Raw genomic sequence first — 16,290 nt, forward strand, 5'->3', positions numbered from 1 at the left:
CAGACGGCTGGTTATCCTGAGACGAGTGCGGGTTTAGTCTGTGTTTAAGGAGGTAAAACAGTTCCCAGTAGAAATGCAAACACGCAGTGATGGAAAAGCACACCAAGTGCCTGCGGATTTGCTGGTTTGCAGGGAGTCAAACCCCGCAGTGCAGCTCAGTTTCTGTGCTCTTACAAATCGGTGCACACGCGTGCACACGCGCTTTTACCAGCCGCGGCCAGGTCGGTTTCCGGAGCCCTGCCGTGGCTGAGGGGGACTCGGGTGGGGGGCCACTGAGCTCCTCGGACCATCGCTGCCTGTGCCTACCGGGGGGGGCGGGGGGGGGCGGGTGACGCGATCCCGTCAACAGGTCAGCCACGTCTCATGAGGTCACAGCGAGTTCTGCCGATGGGGTTCTTCCAGATGACGGCGGCGTTTACCCCTGCAGATGTGTGATTTTCGTAGCGTGCTCTGACAGCTGAGCGCACACGGTTCCCCTGCCCGGGCTCTGCGTCCGCAGCGAGCGGCTCTGGGGGGGAGGGGGGGCTCGGCGTCAGGATAAGTTGAGAGCAAAGCACTTCTGTGGTGGACGGGGCCGATGGGAGGGCTCTGCCGGGGGCCGCCGAGCAACTTGCCAGCGCGGGCCTTGCACTTCCGGTACCGACGTGGGGTGGGCGGGGCGTCCGGGCGTGACCCGGATCTGCTGCCGTCCCTCAGGGTTCGCAGAGCTAAAGCAGATGGGATCTGAGAACGGTCGTTTTGGTGGAAGGTGTTTTCTTTTGGAAGGACTATCATGCAGAAGTGTTTAGAAACCTCAGGCAATTTTAGGAACTGCACAGTAAGAAGTCAACGACGCAAGAAAGCCTCCATTTTAACATTTCAAGGTTAAAATGGCAGGAAATGAAGTGTTCGGTCTGCTACTGCTCTGGGTCTGAAAGGGAGAACATTCTCTAAAACAGAGCTGGAGCTTTGCAGAATGCAGGTGTGGAGACAGTGGGGAAACTGCTCATTTTAGGTGACGAGGAACAAAACCCAAAACAGATGCGGGATGAGTCACACCTGTGGCCCCTCTGCCTGTTGGAGCAGACGCTGTGTCTCGGCCACAATGTCACTCAGATTCTGCGAGCCGCCGGTCAGCCGCCCCCGCGACTCCCCTCCCCCGCCTTCTGCTGCCTGGGTGCGGGGCTGGCAGGATCCGCGTCCTGTCCTGCTTCGGTGAGGACTGAGAGCCGCCAGCTTGGCCTCATCGTCCGCGGCGTTAGACGTCGGGGGTAAGTGCGTGTGCCGGATGGTATGCGTGCTCGATCGCATTTTCTTTTAAATTTTTTGTTTTTTATTTTAGAGAGCGTACACGCGAGCAGGGGAGAGGGAGAGAGAGAATCCCAAGCAGGCTCCACACGCAGCTTGGAGCTTGACTTGGGGCTCGATCCCATGACCCTGGGACCATGACCCGAGCTGATATCGGGAGCCCAATGCTCTGCTGACTGAGCCGCCCTGGCGCCCCTGGTTGCACTTTCTGAATCCCAAATGGAGCTCTGCAGTCTGCAGGTGCTTTTTTTTTTCTGCATTGGATGGAATGTTTGCAGTCAGGGCCGTCTGAGAAAGTTCTAGGTAGCCAGCCTACCAGCTGGTACCACCAGTGAGACCGGCTCGTTGACCTTGGTTTCCCTTCCATCCTTGGTAAGTAGAGAGAACCCTTCAGAATTCCCCCTTTGTCCCATGTTAAAAAAAAAATTTAATGTTTATTTATTTTTGAGAGACAGACAGCACGAGTGGGGGAGGGGCAGAGAGAGAGGGAGACCCAGAATCGGAAGCAGGCTCCAGACTCCGAGCTGTCAGCACAGAGCCCGATGCAGGGCTCGAACCCACGAACCACGAGATCATGGCCTGAGTCGAAGTAGATGCTTAACCGACTGAGCCACCCAGGTGTGTCCCACGTTTAACACAGTCGCCTCCTCTGTGCTCTGCTCAGGTCCAAGTGTTGGTGACAGAGCGGGGAGGGGAGCGGCACCGTTTCCGTGGAAAGTGACGTGTGTGTCTCCTGCGTGTGCGCTGAGACGGTAGGCAAAGCTCTCGGAGCTGAGAACCAGGCACACGGCGCCCCCAGCTCTCGCGCTGGGACTCCGCACGGCCTGTCGGAGACGCGGCAGGAAACGTGTTCGGGGGTCTCCATTCTCCCGAGCACATCTGGGAAGGTGCGCTCCGGGGCCACGATCGCCAGCTTGTGGCCCTGGGACAGGCCTGCCTGCCAGGGGTGCTGACACCAGCCAGGGAGGCCTTGCTGTCCCCAGGGCCTGGCGCAGTCGCCTTACCAAGAGGGGAAAGAAAGCCCCCGGGGCCGTCCGGATGTGGCTCCGTAAGTGGTGGTAAATTTGCTGCCTTATTGTTACCGTCTTGAGCCATTGTTCTAAGTCACCCACTTTTGGACTAATTCTGGGTTGATAACGGACGGATTAACCATAAATCCTGAACAGCGATGCCCCCCTCCTCCCAAAAATGTGCTGTTGGTGGGTCAAAAATTTTGAGAACAAGTGGGGTCAGACCCATGGGGAGAGAAGACGGGGGTGAGCTCGTCCCCCCGATGCAGGCCGGGAAGCGAGGGGCAGACGGTGGGAAGGTGGGCGTTCCCGGCCCCTGTCCCTGTCCCCAGCTCTGGGCATCGGCAGGGTGAGCCGCCTGCCCTACGGTCCGACCGTCCACAGGCCTGCGGTGTCCGGCTCGTGTGACGTGAGTCCCCGTGTGGGTGACGATGTGGTGGAAATGTGTCCCCTGGTGGGTGCGTGGGGGCGTCGGCGGCCGCGGGAGGCGCTAAGAGGTCGGATCCCGAGTGTCGAGTGTCGCTGAGGCTTTAGCCCAGGCGATTGCTGTCCGCCCACGGCAGGGCCCTGGCTCTGAGCTGGGCGGCGTTCGCAACGTGAGCTCCTCTGTTGTCTCTGTTGGGCTCTTTGCCGCAAGTGACAGAAACCCAACGTGTAGGGGCTTCTGCCGGGAAGCACGAGCGATGGCTGACATGTGGCGTGCCTCTGGGTGACAGGGACAAGTGTCACCCCCTGCCTCCCGTCCGCCCTTTCCGCAAAGGTCTCACTCTCTTGCAAGTAAGACGTCTCCCCACAGCGGGAACGTGGTGTCCCCGCACGTGCCCAGCTCTGGTCGCCATGCTTCCCAGGGAGGGTTCCGTGTGCCTGCGCCCGGGGCGGGAGCTCTGATGAGGGGGACGGGCTCCCCCAGGGCAGCTGGGCTGCGAGGGGCCGAGCACCTCCAAGGAGGGGGCGGCCCTGGTGCCCGGCCACCCCCAAGCCGAGCTGTCCGCCCGAGTCCCCACGTGCTCACGAGGCCCCGGGGGTCTGAACCCGGAGCAGCGCGTGGAATATTCAGCCACAGCGGAACTTCTGGATGGACGGGCACAGAGGGGAGGGAATAGTGGCCTCCGGTCCGTGCGGGGAGAGGAGGGTGGTCTGGCGTCTGTGTAGACAGCTCACTATGGTCTCTCCAGGGAGGGCGGCTCCTGTAGGTTCCAGAAAGACCCAGATCAGGATTACGTGCGGACTCTGGCGGCCGTGGCTCCTGACCACACCTGGTGGCTGTGGGGCTCTGCCACGGCTCTTGGAATCCGCGGGGCCCTCGGGAGCCGCCTCGACCTGCAGCCCCGCTTTGTGTCCGGGCCCTCGGCTGCCGTAGCGCAGCACCACGGGCTGAGGCTGACGTCCGAGGCCAGGGGCTGCCTGCTCGCCATGTCTTCACACGATGGAGCGGGGAGAAGGCTCTGGAACTGCCTTTCTACAAGGACACTGATCCCATCCCGGGCCCCACCCTCACGGCCTCCCCTGACCCCGGTCACCCCCAAAGGCCCTTCCTCCCAAAGCTGTTCCCCCGGGCCCCAGGGCGTCACCATGTGAGGTGTAGGGGAAACACCAGCCCACGGCGCACCCACAGCAGACGCTGAAAAGCTTCCCCTTGGAAACTCGGGATTTAAGGTCTTTCTGTTGGTGAGAACACGGTCTTGCCTCCGCCTCCAGCCTGCCCGCCAGGCATCCCCCCGGCGCGAACGACCTTCCCCGAGCCAGAGAGCGCCCACCTGGCCGCGGGGAGGACGGCTCATGCTCTTAATTAGAAACCCAGCAGGCCCTTTGCCTTGACAAGCAGCTTGTCCACGCGCACTCGGTCCAGCAGCCCTCAATCCTGACTGCACTGGGGCGAAAATCAGCCTGTGCACGTGCACACGGCTGCACCCAGCCCTGGACAAAGATGCTGGAAACTTCCCAGCTCTCTGTCCTCCCCGTCTGGCTGGGCCCCGAGGAGGGAAGGGCGGCCCGCGGGAGGACAGAGGAGGAGCTGGGTGAGGGTCAGGGGCACGGGGCTCTCGGGAGGACGGGAGGACGGGGTCCGGTCCTCGGAGTCTCTGCACGTGGCGGCCGGCAGCTCACGAGCTGAGTGAGCTGTGAGCAGGAGCCCTTTTCCGAATTTCCATGTTTCCATTCGCAGTTTTCTGCCCTAGGAAGTTACTTTTCACCGCATCCTCTTGAAGACTGCGTGTGGGGCCAGGGCGCCGGAGGTGAGCTAGGCAGAGGTGGGGCTGGGCCTGTGCCGGCAGCGACCGCGCCCAGGGCGTCCGTCTTCTTCTGGAGTGAAGGGAGCTTAGCTTCTCTGAGCAAAGAAGCCTCCGCCAAGACCCCTCTCTTCTCCTTCCTGTCGTTATTGTGTCTTTTTCCTGTTAAAAGTGCTTGTGTTTACCTTACACAAACTGTTCTCCAAAATCAGCTGTTCTGAAACCTACATAGAATCTAGACCGAGCGATACAGTGACCCCGGAAAGGACAAATCGAGGAGATCGATGTGATTTGTGTCCTCGCCCGTGTGTTTCCCGGCTGCTCCCTGGTCACTTAATGCTGGTGGCTCCCCGGGGACGCTGGCTGCGCTGACAGTATTGATCGCCCTGGCAGGATGAGGGGCGGGGGTCCCCGAGGACGCAGGGCCACCCCGGCACAGCCAGGTACAGAGGCACGCCCTCCGCGGGCCTTTGCTGCTTCCCGGGGCCACACGTCTTGGCATCGGTGCTGGTGGCGCTGAGATGCCCAGGGTCCCCCCGTGCCCACAGCCCCAAGTCCCAGGAGGGATGTGCCTCCTGCACTCCCACACACACTTCCTGGGGGACGGGAGAAGGGAGCCCTGCCTGGACCATCGGGGACCCTTCTATGAGGCCGTGGGTCCCAGTTCTGCTACTGCATAGCTGTGTGGCCTGGGGAAGGTCACTCAGATTCTCTGTGCCTCAGATTTCTTCCCTGGAGAGGGAGCGGGGCTGCGCGGACTGCCCGCTGAAGCACGCAGGACGTGGAAAGCATGACCGCTTGTTTTGTGGTATTGAAAACACCTGCTTTCATCTGAGCGCGCGCGTCACTGAGCGGGTGTGCTGAGTTCCTGGCTGATCAGGAAAACTTCACGTGCGGGAAGCCCAGCAGGGAGCCCTGTTGGCAGTCGGGTCCTCGTGGCCGTGATGAGGCAGGGATCTCCACGAGAGCATCCCGGGTGGGGGCGGGCCCTAAACCCAGGACTGGCGACCCCGTATGACGAGGAGAGAGCCCGGAGGGAGGCCGTGGGCATAGCCCCCGGAAGCTGGAAGAGGAAAGGGCTGGGGGCTCCCCCGGAGTCTCCGGGAGAAACCGACCTGCAGACCCCACGCCGTGGCCGCGGGGACAGGCTTCTGTCCTTCTCAGGCACCCAGTCTGGTGGTTCCCGGGAAGTCGGCAGAGGCTGGTTCCCCATTTTCCCTCGAGGCTGGAGTGTCAGCCGGATCACCGGCAGGTAGGGGCGGGAGCTCGGGCCGCGTCTCCCGGGCAGTGGTGGGGAGGTGGTGGGGGACCAGGCTGGAAGCAGGTGGCCGAGGCGGGACCCCGCACCCGCGGCAGGGTTAGGGGCAGCTCCAGCAGGAATGCTCTGAGGCTGAGCCTGCGTGCCCCCTGCCGTTTCCAGGTGTCTTGGGGTCCCGTGGATGGTGCCCTCATCTCCGGCCCTTGGACCAGACCCCTCTCCTTGCTGCTCTGCCCTGGGGCTTCTCTCTGGTCGTAGACCTGGTCCTGCCCTTTCTGAAGGGGCCTTAGTCGAAGGCCCCTGATGGTGCGGCAGAGTCCCCAGTCCGGTGTGGGCTGTCAGTCCTCCGCGGGGCTGCCCCTGACCCCCGCCCCCAGGTGCTCCTGTGTCGCTGCCTCAGCGGGGTCGGCAGTCTCCCCGGGTGCGTCCCTAGCGGGGAGTCCTGTCCTGCGCCCGGTGCTTCCCGGGATGGCAGTTTGAGCGTCTGCAGTCCCGTCTATAGGACGGACAGACCTCAGGGAGAAGAGCCCAGGGAGGGCTTCTTGGGATGACGGTGCCCAGTCCTGCAGAACATTCCCCTCCTGGGCAAGGTGACATCCAAGTGGCCCTGTGACCCACATACCCGGGAAAGAGTCCACTTCCTAGAGGGGTTGGCACAGGGGGAGCTGACGTGTATCTGTGCCTCCTTCCTGCTGGGAACTTAGGTGCAGGCGCGATCCTGTTCTAGCGTCGCCACCAAGCGGCTCCATGTCTGTCATGTGACACGCTGGCCTGAGGTTCAGAAGGTCACCCGGCCGCCGGGAAGCTGGGCAGTTGACCCTGCCGCGGCCGCGTCTTGGCCTGGGTGGGCTTTGGGGATGTCGGCCTGCCTGTTGCCAGCCTGGCTCGTGCAGGGTCAGCGTGGGCCCTTAGCGGGGGACAGACCCTCCTTCCGCAGGACGGCCGTGGACGTGGAGGAGCCATGCTCGCCACCCACGATCCCCCAGGGGGAGGAAGACCCTCTTTCCTGGGCTGGTCAGGACCCGGAAGGGGAGGGGCAGCCCCCCACCCCCACCCCCATCCGGGCCCGTGGCCGTGAGCTTGTGGGTCACCTGGCAACTTGCCCCTGCACCAACGACCAGGCCGGGGCCTGGCTCTGCCCTGTGCCACCCACTCTGGTGACAGGCCACCTTTGTTGCCCAAGGTGCCTCCGTGCTCCGCCTACCCCCGCCCCCTGCCTGCGTAACCCCCTCCTGCTGTCCCCGTGACCGTGCCTGTCCCTTCCCGTCCAGCGCCGCCCAGGACAGTCTGATGGGAGCCATACGGAAAGTTAGAAGTGAGTGTGATCTTGACTCGAATGATGTCATCTTTCGTCCGTGGTCTCCAACCTGCTTTCGTTTGCACGTGACCTGCATGAAGCCTGTTAACCAGAGGGTCTCTGTTTAACCGAGTGTTTGCTAAAGTCTTCAGGTGCTCGGCGGTGGCCCACGGTGACGGCTGGCTCAGCCCAGACCCTGAGGCCGTAGTCCCCAGGCCCGGCCGGAGCTGAGCGGGGCCAGCGGGCTTGGGCCGCTCTTGGCGCCATCTGTGGGTACTTCCGTGTCACCTGGGGGCGACAGCCTCTGCCGCCGGGGTTGCCGTGGCGGTGCGGTGTGGTCAGTAGCCCGGCGCTCCGCGGGGTGCCCGCCCCTCCCGGGCTGCTGGGCCACGGCTGCTGGCGGAATGCAGGGCCCTCTCCTCCGGGGGGTGGCTAGAGAACGGGGGTGCGGCCCGTCCACACTGGCAGGGCCTGGTCCTCAAGGGCCTCCCTGGGCGGCGTCTGGGAGGGGCGCCCTCCCCGGCTGGCCTCCCAGGGGGCGAGCTGGGCGCAGTCCGGGCCGCTGAGGGAGGGCCGGCGGGGCTCCGCACAGAGGTGGGTGTGAGTGAGCCATGTGCACCTGTGTGGGCGGGTGTGCACCTGTGACCGTCACGGAACGTGAGCTTGTGTCGAGTGTCGCGCACCCCCTGCCCGGCCTGGGGAGGCGCCAGGACCCTGCTGCCCGGCAGGCTTCCCCGGGCCTTCACCATTCCCTGGGCACCTCCCCCTGCCCCGGGAGGACCAGCTTGTCTGTGCGTCCTGAGTGCGAACCCGACCTGGAGGGACCTGCTTGCCTTCTGCAGCGCGGAGTCCTCGCTCCAGCCAGCTGTGGTGGGAGCCGCCCTAGAACCACTGGTTCGGTACTTTTTTTTTTTTAATATTTGTTTCTTTTTGAGAGGCAGAGCGTGAGAGGGGGAGGGGCAGAGAGAGAGGGAGACGCGGAATCTGAAGCAGGCTCCAGGCTCTGGGGCTCGAGCTCATGAACCGTGAGATGGTGACCTGAGCAGAAGTCGGATGCTTAACCGACTGAGCCACCCAGGCGCCCCTGGTTCATCACTTTAACATAAAAGCGCCGTTAAAAAAAAAGCGCTTTACTGGGGCGCCTGGCCGGCTCAGTCGGTAGAGCATGCAACTCTTGCTCTCGGGGGCGGGAGTTCAAGCCCCACGTTGGGTGTAGAGCTTACTTAAAATCTTAAAAATTGTACAGATGTCGTCTCGCAGGACCCCTGCCCGTCCTTGCTCCCTGGGATGGTCCCTCTGACCGGCTGCGTGGTTCCAGCCCCTGTCCTTTCCCAGGGCCGCAAACGTGTATCTCTGAGCACTGCGCGTATTTCTGTGTTTTTGAAACAAGTGCTGTTTCGTTGTACCTACACTTTTATATCCTAACTGTCTACCCACGTGTCTGTGTATGTGCACGTCAGCGTATCGTTTAGATCATCCTCTTAACTGCGCACTGTTCTAGTATAGAACCCGTCACCCTTTCACTAGGGTGTGTCGATCCCCTTTTAAAAGCAAAACCTTTGCCAATGCCGATGCTTCCCTCTGATCATAGGAAAAAGACCGCAGATACGCTCATTGCGTGGAAAACTTAAGTTCAGAGACCTGGAAGAGAAAACACGAATGGCCTTGTGTCCACTCTACCCCTAACTACCACTGCCATCTGGTGGTTTCCGTCTTTTAACATGTACGTCATTTATACAAACATCTCTTAGTTTGTGTTTTGCCGGGTCATTAAAACTTTAACGATATGATCTTCGTATTGTGTAAACCTGTCTTGGGTACGTGTTATAACCCTATATAATTGATGAGACGGTCCCCTGTTTTTTAGTATCTTCTTCCTATAAGTAACCTAATCATTGACTCCCTGCCTGTTCCTTCTCTAGAAATTCTGCGGCTCCCTCCCTGCTCTCAGGGCTTCATTGACGGCTTCCCACTGGGGTTACCTGCCACCAACCACGCCTCGCTGCTTGCTGAGCGGGTTCTCCGGGGGTGCGATCTCTCCCAGACCACGTCCCTGTGTTCCTGCGTCCCAGAGCCTGGAGCCCTGATCCAGAGGGGTGGACAGTGAGCACAGAGCCTGGATCAAAGGTTGAGGAAGGGGAGGCGTGCTGGGAGGAGGGGGGAGGGGTGGGAAGGTCCCCTTCTCCGGGCGCCCACAGCGTAGGCCTGTGGAAAGAGTGGGGCTTGGGTCGCCATAACGGATACGACAGACTTTGACAACAGAGACTCATGACTCACCCTCCTGCGGGCTGGGAGCGAGAAGTCTGAGGTCAAGGAGCCGATGGGCTGGTATCTCCTGGGGACTCTCTCCTTGGCTGTGTCTTCGCGTGGCCTTTCCTCTGCATGTATCCCTGGTGCCCCTTCTTGTAAGGACACCAGTCCTGGTGCACAGGGCTCACCCTTGTGAGCTCATTTAACCCCAGTTACTTTCTTAAGGAGCATCTTCGAACACAGCCCCGTTGGGGATTAGGAGTTTAACCTGTGGATTTGGGGGCACATAATTCAGTCTGATGCTGAGTGAACAGCTTGCCCGTGTGGGAAGCAGGAGGTGCAAAGGCCCCGTGGCAGGACACGCAGGCCTCCCTTGGCTATGAGCCAGGGTGGCTGGAGCACAGGGGAGAGGCGGTGTGGGGGTAGTCAGGACCGGCCTCACTGAGCTTCGGACCCTGGTTCAGGGATGTGGGGCAGCCTCGTTTGGCGGTCAGAACCTGTGGAGGGCTGGGGGCGGAGGGAGGCATAGTCTGTCTGCCTCGTGGGGACAAAAGCGTGGGGAGAGTGGAGAACGGAAGGCTGATGGTGTTGTGACAAGCCCCTGCAATCCCCTAAGAAGAACGGAAGCTGAGGCTCAGAGAATCCCAGTCGTTTAACCGAGGCCACACGGTTCTCGGTGTGCAGACCCCACACCCTCCGTCCCTTTGTTGTCAGACTGCAGAGTGTGACATTCCTTTTGAAGCCGTCTTGGGGGCATGTGCCTCATGGCTGGTGCTGTTCTAGAACACGGCTCAGCGGTCTGCAGCCCGTGGGCCACACGTGGGCCGTAGCCTGTTCCTAAGTGTCCCGCAAGCTTCAAATGGCTTTTATGGCCTTGAGTTGTGACAACAGGACAAACCAAGCAGAATTTCCGCCAGGCCTGGCGCGTGGCCGCGAAGCCTGGTGCGTTTGCTCTCCGGCCCTTCCTGGAAACGCGGGCCCGTGACTCTTCTGGAACGTTGGCGAGCGGAGCCTGGCGTCACCCTCGCGGTGGGCACCACGGAAGGCTGTGTGCGGGGAGGTGACCCGACAGGATGTCGTGGAAGTGGCCCCGTGAAGACCTGGAAGGACTTAGCAGGGTGACCCGCCCCCAGGGTGTAGCGGGGGTCTCGTGGAGTCCTTTCGGTGACAGGCGCTCCTGCCTCTGGGCTGCTGTCCCGCACGTGCTAGTTAATGGCTCGCTGAGTTTGCGTCATCAGGTCGGTCCCCTCTGTGACCCTTTGACTCGAAGAGTACTCGTGTACGGCACGCAGAAGACGAGCCGAGATGCCACGTTTGAGAAAACCTGGGAGTCTGGTGGCTGTTCCCTTCTCCGTCCGGGAGGAGAGAGGGGAGGAGGGCAGGCGGCCCTTTCGTTGTCTGCGCTCGGAACAACAGTGGGTGCGGAACGGGATCCGTGGGCTCTTATCTGCCCCTGCGGACGGCCCTCGTCGTAGCCACGTGTCCCGGAGCGGGGCTGGCTCGGCTGCCCCGGGCACGGTCGGGGTGGGGAGAGGGGCCTGGCGCGCAGCACCGTGTTCCCTCTTGCTCCTTCTAGAGGTGCGGTGGGGACCGAGCGTCGGCCAAGCGCGGGAGAGCCTGGCCTCGAGAGGCTCCCGGTCTGCCGGAGGGGCAGGCACGTCGTGGGATCGACGCAGAGGACGCAGAGCCACCAGCCCGAGGCCACCCATTTGAGGGAGGACAGCTCTGGGCCGCGGTCTCGGGGCTGCAGGAAGTATCCGTCTGTTTAGGTCGAGTTCGGTCCGTCTTCAGCCGCTTCCGTCTGAGCGGGTCGGGATCCCAGCTTTGGATGTGCCCGGGCTGCGTGGCCTGCAGAGGAGAGGCCAGAACCCACAGGCTCGGGTGTTTTCTGGAGGAGGCCGGGTGGCGCCCTGGCACCCCGGCTGGCTCTGTGGTGCCTAAGAGCGGGACGGCCACCCTGGTGGTCTGGCCCCCACCGTCCCAGGCCCCGTTTCCTCCCCGAATCTGGGTCCAGTTCCTGGGCAGAGCCGTCGCTCCTCCGGCCTGGCCGGGCAGACGCGTTCTTGGCGTAACTTCTGCATCTGATGCCTCAAGCCAGCGTGTGCAAGGGCCCGGGGGTAGGGGGCAGGGACACGCCAGGTTAGCCTCTCCGGGGGTGTCCTGCTGCCATCTGACCTGCCTGTGTGTGACAGGCATGTGAAGCGTGGCCAGATCACAGGAGGGCAAACAGCTGCCCGAGAGGGAGGGGAGGCCTCCCTGGAGGGGGCACAGTAGGGCTGCCGGCTGGGGCTGAAAGGTCCCAGAAGGAAAGCAGAAGTGGGGCGAGGACTGGGCGGCCCGGAGAGCGCCTGGGTGAGGGGAGGGCAGTCCGTGTGAGGCAGAGGCGCCCAGGCAGCTGTTAGATTTGAGATTCTCCTTCCTGCAAGACCCTGGCGCCACGAGGGTGGCGTGGGCCATGCTGGAAGGGGGTGGGGCCTCGCAGGAACCTTCCGACTGGGGGCGGGTCCTAGCCCGGGTGGGGGTGGGTGGGGGAGTGAGGGGGGCTGGCACGGAACCCCCGGAGGGGAAACGGTGTGGGGCCTGGACCTGGGGAGCGCGGTCCCACGCGGTGCTGAGCTATGCGGACCCCTCCTCTCACAGCGGCCGCACGATGGGTCTGTGTCCCCCACGGGCCCGCGGGGCAGCCTCTACGGAGCGGGTGGGTCCACGGCGCCCCTGAGGATCTGGGGCACGTTCTGAAAGTCAGCGGGTCTCTCTGCTTGTTTCCGGGATGGATTCTTGTGTTTATTTTTCCAATTTTAAGATAAAGGAACACCGGGTGTAAATCGGAGAGATCTCTGGGTTATCCTGGGGCAGCCTCCTTTCCCACCTTGCAAGGGTGAGGCAGTGCCTTCTCCCGGGGTGTCTGAGCCCTGGTGCCCCAGGCTCCTGGCCCGCTGGGTGTCCCCCCCTGCCCACATGCTCCTCTTGTGGGTGGGGCTGGGGAAGGAGGCTGAATTTGGGGGTGCAGATACCAACTTGCTGGGGAACCTTGAGTCCTTTCCCTCATTTACTTGGCTTGTCTCCAGCAGCCCTCAGTAACCCCACTGCTTTGTGCACAGCCCCGCGGGACCCCTCCGTGTGTTGTGCCAGGTTTGGGGGGGGAGAGCCCTCTTGCCTCCCCAAAGCGAGATTTGAAGGAAAACCCTCAAGGTGAAGGGATTCAAATGACCTCCCAGTGTTTATTTTTCTCTTCAAAGAGAAAGCTTCTTTTAAATATTTGTTTTTAACGTGTATTTATTTTTGAGACACAGCATGAGCCAGAGAGGGGCAGAGAGGGAGGGAGACACAGAATCCGAAGCAGGCTCCAGGCTCCGAGCCGTCAGCACAGAGCCCGATGCGGGGTTTGAACCCATGAACCATGATCATGACCTGAGCCGAAGTCGGATGCCCAACCGGCTGAGCCCCCCAGGTGCCTCAGGGTGTCCTATTCTTAGGAGTCCCCTGTATGTATGTAATCGAACTTCTTTCCTGTTACCCTTATTGGTCAACTTGATTATTAGGCCACAGAACCTGGAAGAGCAGAGGAGAAAACTCTCCACCCCCGAGGCTGGTGTGGAGGGCACGTCTTCACTGCGGGCCATTCCTCCCCCCGCGGTGGCTGCGGCTGGGGTCCTGGGCCTCCGACCAGCGCTGCCCGCAGGGGGTGAGGACTTTTCCCGTGCTCCTGTCCCAGTCTCTGCCTGCAGGGTCTGGCGGAGGGGAGAGTGGAGAGCCTGTTTTTCCTTTTACAAACCCAGACCAGCAGGAGAGAGTATCTGTGGAACGAGTTCCTGGGATCCAGCGACTCGGGTGAAGGTTTGTTACGAGCACTCTTGGTTTTCATCGATCCTTTTCCTCCCAGAGACGGTCACTGCCTTTTGTCTTTGTTGCGTCTTTCGTCACAGGGCAGAGTCACCACCGGGCAGGGCCAGCCCCCGAGGCTGGCGTCGCTGGGGTTGAGGTGCGCGGAGGTCGAGGCCTTGCTAAGGGGCGTCTCAGGAGCCACGGCTCTGCGGCTGGTGGGCACGCGTGCAGAGTTTCCAGGCCACTGGAGCGGTGGCTGCCGATCTCACAGGCTCCGCGTGAGGGTAGGTTGGCCACGTGATGGGTTAGATTGTGTCCCCACCAACCGCAAGAAAATTCCGTACGGGAGGTACGCTGCGAGACCCCATGGTCCGCAGCCCAGAGGCACATCCCTCTCGGGCGTCCGCGTGGCTCCGAGAGACCCACAGCTCAGCTGGGAACAGCTACGAGGCTCTCCTCGCGTCTCGCTGTCTGTCCTGACGGCTGACTTTGTGACCGGTGAGCGCATCGTGTCCGGGCTCCGCCAGCCAGACGGTGCACTTACTCGGGTGTGTCTGGTGGCCGGCTGAACCGGCTGGGGACCCCAGACCCTAAGCCACCAGCGGCGCTCTGTCGGGCCAGGCCAGCTCTCGGGAACTTGCCGTCAGGGGCTTTCGTTCTGTCCAGCTTTGTGGTCTCGCCGGTGCTGGAAAAGCCCCATTCCAGCCGCACCTGCTCGGGGCCCTCGATTCGCGGGGCCCCAGAGGCACCTCCCTGTCGGGAAGCTGGACACGTGGTTTACACCATTCTGACCACCTGTGGTTACTCTGAGTGTTCGCTTGCCGAGGCTAAGTGCACATTTTGTGTCCTCGAGGGTGTGCGTCTTCTCTCCACCTGGGAAGCCTTTCTGTGGCTTAACCAGCATCACTGTGGGGTGAACCTTCCACCCTACTGGTTAGTGGCCAGATGATGATCCTTTGAGTTGGTCATATTTGAAAGAAAAACTTGTTTTAGAGAGCGCTTGTCCTAAATAAGGGCTGGCTGGCGTCTACGGAAAAGACCGAATTCAAAAGCAGATGAAAAGTCTAGGGGCATCAGGGACTCACTTAACTAGATGAAAGAACAGAAATTACGTAAAAATTAAACTTGACGTCTAGTGTCAGTTCCCCCTTCTTAGAGTCCGAAGTGTTTGTCACCCCACCTTCTGCCACACCTGTCTCGTGTCAGAACCGTCGTCCTGGAAGCCGTTAGGCACCCGCAGAAGTGGCACATTCCCACTAAGCTCATTTTGTGTCCCGAGAACTGGGCTTGGCCAGGTTGGGGGCTCCAAAATCTGGCCACACGTCCCTGTGGGCTGCATCCTGCTTGCGGCCGGATCTGGCTGGACAGAAATGTGGGCCAACCTCCCCCACCCCCATGTGGCCAGGGTTCTTCCACCACGCTGCCCGCCCTGGGCTGGTGGGGGGATTACAGCCAGGATCCCCCAGTGTAGTTGGGAATGTCAATTCGGTGGAGTCCCAATTTCCTTTTGACAAGAACCCCCGATGCATGTGACTTGGGGAGGCCAAACAGCCGAAGGGTCCTGACCAGGGCTGCTCTTGGGTGAACGCCCGAGGGCCGTTGGCAGAACCCGATCCCTGACCGTCCGCTTGGGTATTCTGCGCATTCTGTGTCTCTAATTGGTGTTTAGCATCGGCTGTGGGAGGCTGTGTTTGGATATACCGACCCCTTCCCGTACTTCACGGTCTTGGGAAACATGGAAAAGAACTGTGGTTTTAACCGAAAGGGCAGGACGGCCCACCCTTTTGAGTTGTTTTGCTCAAGCCTTGGTTGAAATTGCCCCTGCTTTGATCCAACGGCTGGGAAAACGAAGGCGGGGTCCTCGCTGCCGGCCTCCAACTGCTCCACGTTCGTGGTGTCTCTGCCAGGCAGAGGAAGGGGCGCGTGCGCGTGACTCACGGAGCCATCTGGCCGCCCTTCGCCCAGCGTATGCCGACTCGTACCGATGGGGAGACCTTAGGGTGGACCCCCGCGTGGCTGCAACATACTTCCGTGGACCCTGCCGAACAAGGCAAGGAACGGACCCAGACTCTGGTCCTTCTGGCCCCTTCGACGGCCAATTTTATCCTTACAAAAAATGGCTTTTGCCAGCCTTTTGAAATATGTTTGTAAAGAGGAACAATTTTATTGTGATCGACACGTGAATTACTGTTGGGCCAGAGTGACACTAGCGTGTCCCTCGACCACCAGGGGACAGCCTGGGTAAGGGCGACTGCTCCCGGCGCCTCGCCAGACTGACAGGCCAGCCAGAGCTCGGGGTCAGGAGGTGAGGCTTCTGCTGGCACGCTGTAGGAAATGGAGATCAGGGACGTCTTTTCCTCTTTTTTTCCTACAGATGGCCAATCCTTTGGGATGTATTCTGAAAAAGCGGGATGACTTTGATCCACAAACCCTGAAGAGAAAGCGACTCCTTTTCTTTTGCACCGAGACTTGGCCCCAGTACAAATCGGAGGAGGAAACCTGGCCGCCAGAGGGAAGTATCAGTCGTAACGTCATCCTCCAGCTGGACTTACTCTGTAAACGTGAGGGGAAGTGGAGGACGTCCCCTACATCCAGTGTTTTGGGGCCTTAAAAAAATGAGGTACGTGTAAGCAACGTAAGGTCGATCCTGGCCTGTTGGCAGCCGTTTCCGAGGGCTCACGACCAAGAAGGGAGGGACCTAAGGCCCTGCCTGTACCCACAGCAAACCCAGAGAGAGGAAGGAACGTCTCCTACCTCGGTCTCCTCCTCCTCGGGTCCTCAACGTCCAGACTTACAAACACACGCTTCTCCCTGCCGCCCACCTTAGCCAGGCCCTGCCCATAACGTGGCCGACACGTGTCCCCTACAAGAAGCTGGGGTGCGGGAAGGGGGACGCAGGGAGGCACGGCCATGGTAAGATTGCCAGCACTTTTTTCATTATGGGATTTAAGACCGATAAAAGGAGATCTAGGTAAGTTTTCTGATGATCCAGAGAAGTATATAGAGGCTTTTCAGAACATTACAGTAGGTATGAGTTGACGTGGAAAGATACGATGCTATTGTTGAATCAGACTCTTTAAAAAAGTTTTTTTTAATGTTTATTTTTGAGAGAGACAGAGTGTGAGTGGGGGAGGG

The 16,290-nt window shown here is 60.8% G+C and overlaps 1 long non-coding RNA gene across 4 annotated transcripts; it reads left to right on the top strand.

Moving 5' to 3' along the window:
* Positions 1 to 547: 547 nt before the first annotated feature.
* LOC128311329 (uncharacterized) lies at positions 548 to 10,713 on the top strand. Of its 4 annotated transcripts, none has more exons than XR_008289727.1 (3): positions 548 to 7,979; positions 8,672 to 8,803; positions 9,003 to 10,713. It is a non-coding gene; the product is annotated as an uncharacterized LOC128311329 (long non-coding RNA). The 4 variants fall into 4 exon arrangements; XR_008289728.1 differs by having other exon boundaries at positions 548 to 5,777; positions 5,946 to 7,979; positions 8,672 to 10,713; XR_008289726.1 differs by having other exon boundaries at positions 548 to 4,315; positions 4,462 to 7,979; positions 8,672 to 10,713.
* The last annotated feature ends 5,577 nt before the right edge of the window (positions 10,714 to 16,290 follow it).

The sequence above is a fragment of the Acinonyx jubatus genome, chromosome A3, assembly GCF_027475565.1.
Source record: "Acinonyx jubatus isolate Ajub_Pintada_27869175 chromosome A3, VMU_Ajub_asm_v1.0, whole genome shotgun sequence".
Lineage (NCBI taxonomy): Eukaryota > Metazoa > Chordata > Mammalia > Carnivora > Felidae > Acinonyx > Acinonyx jubatus.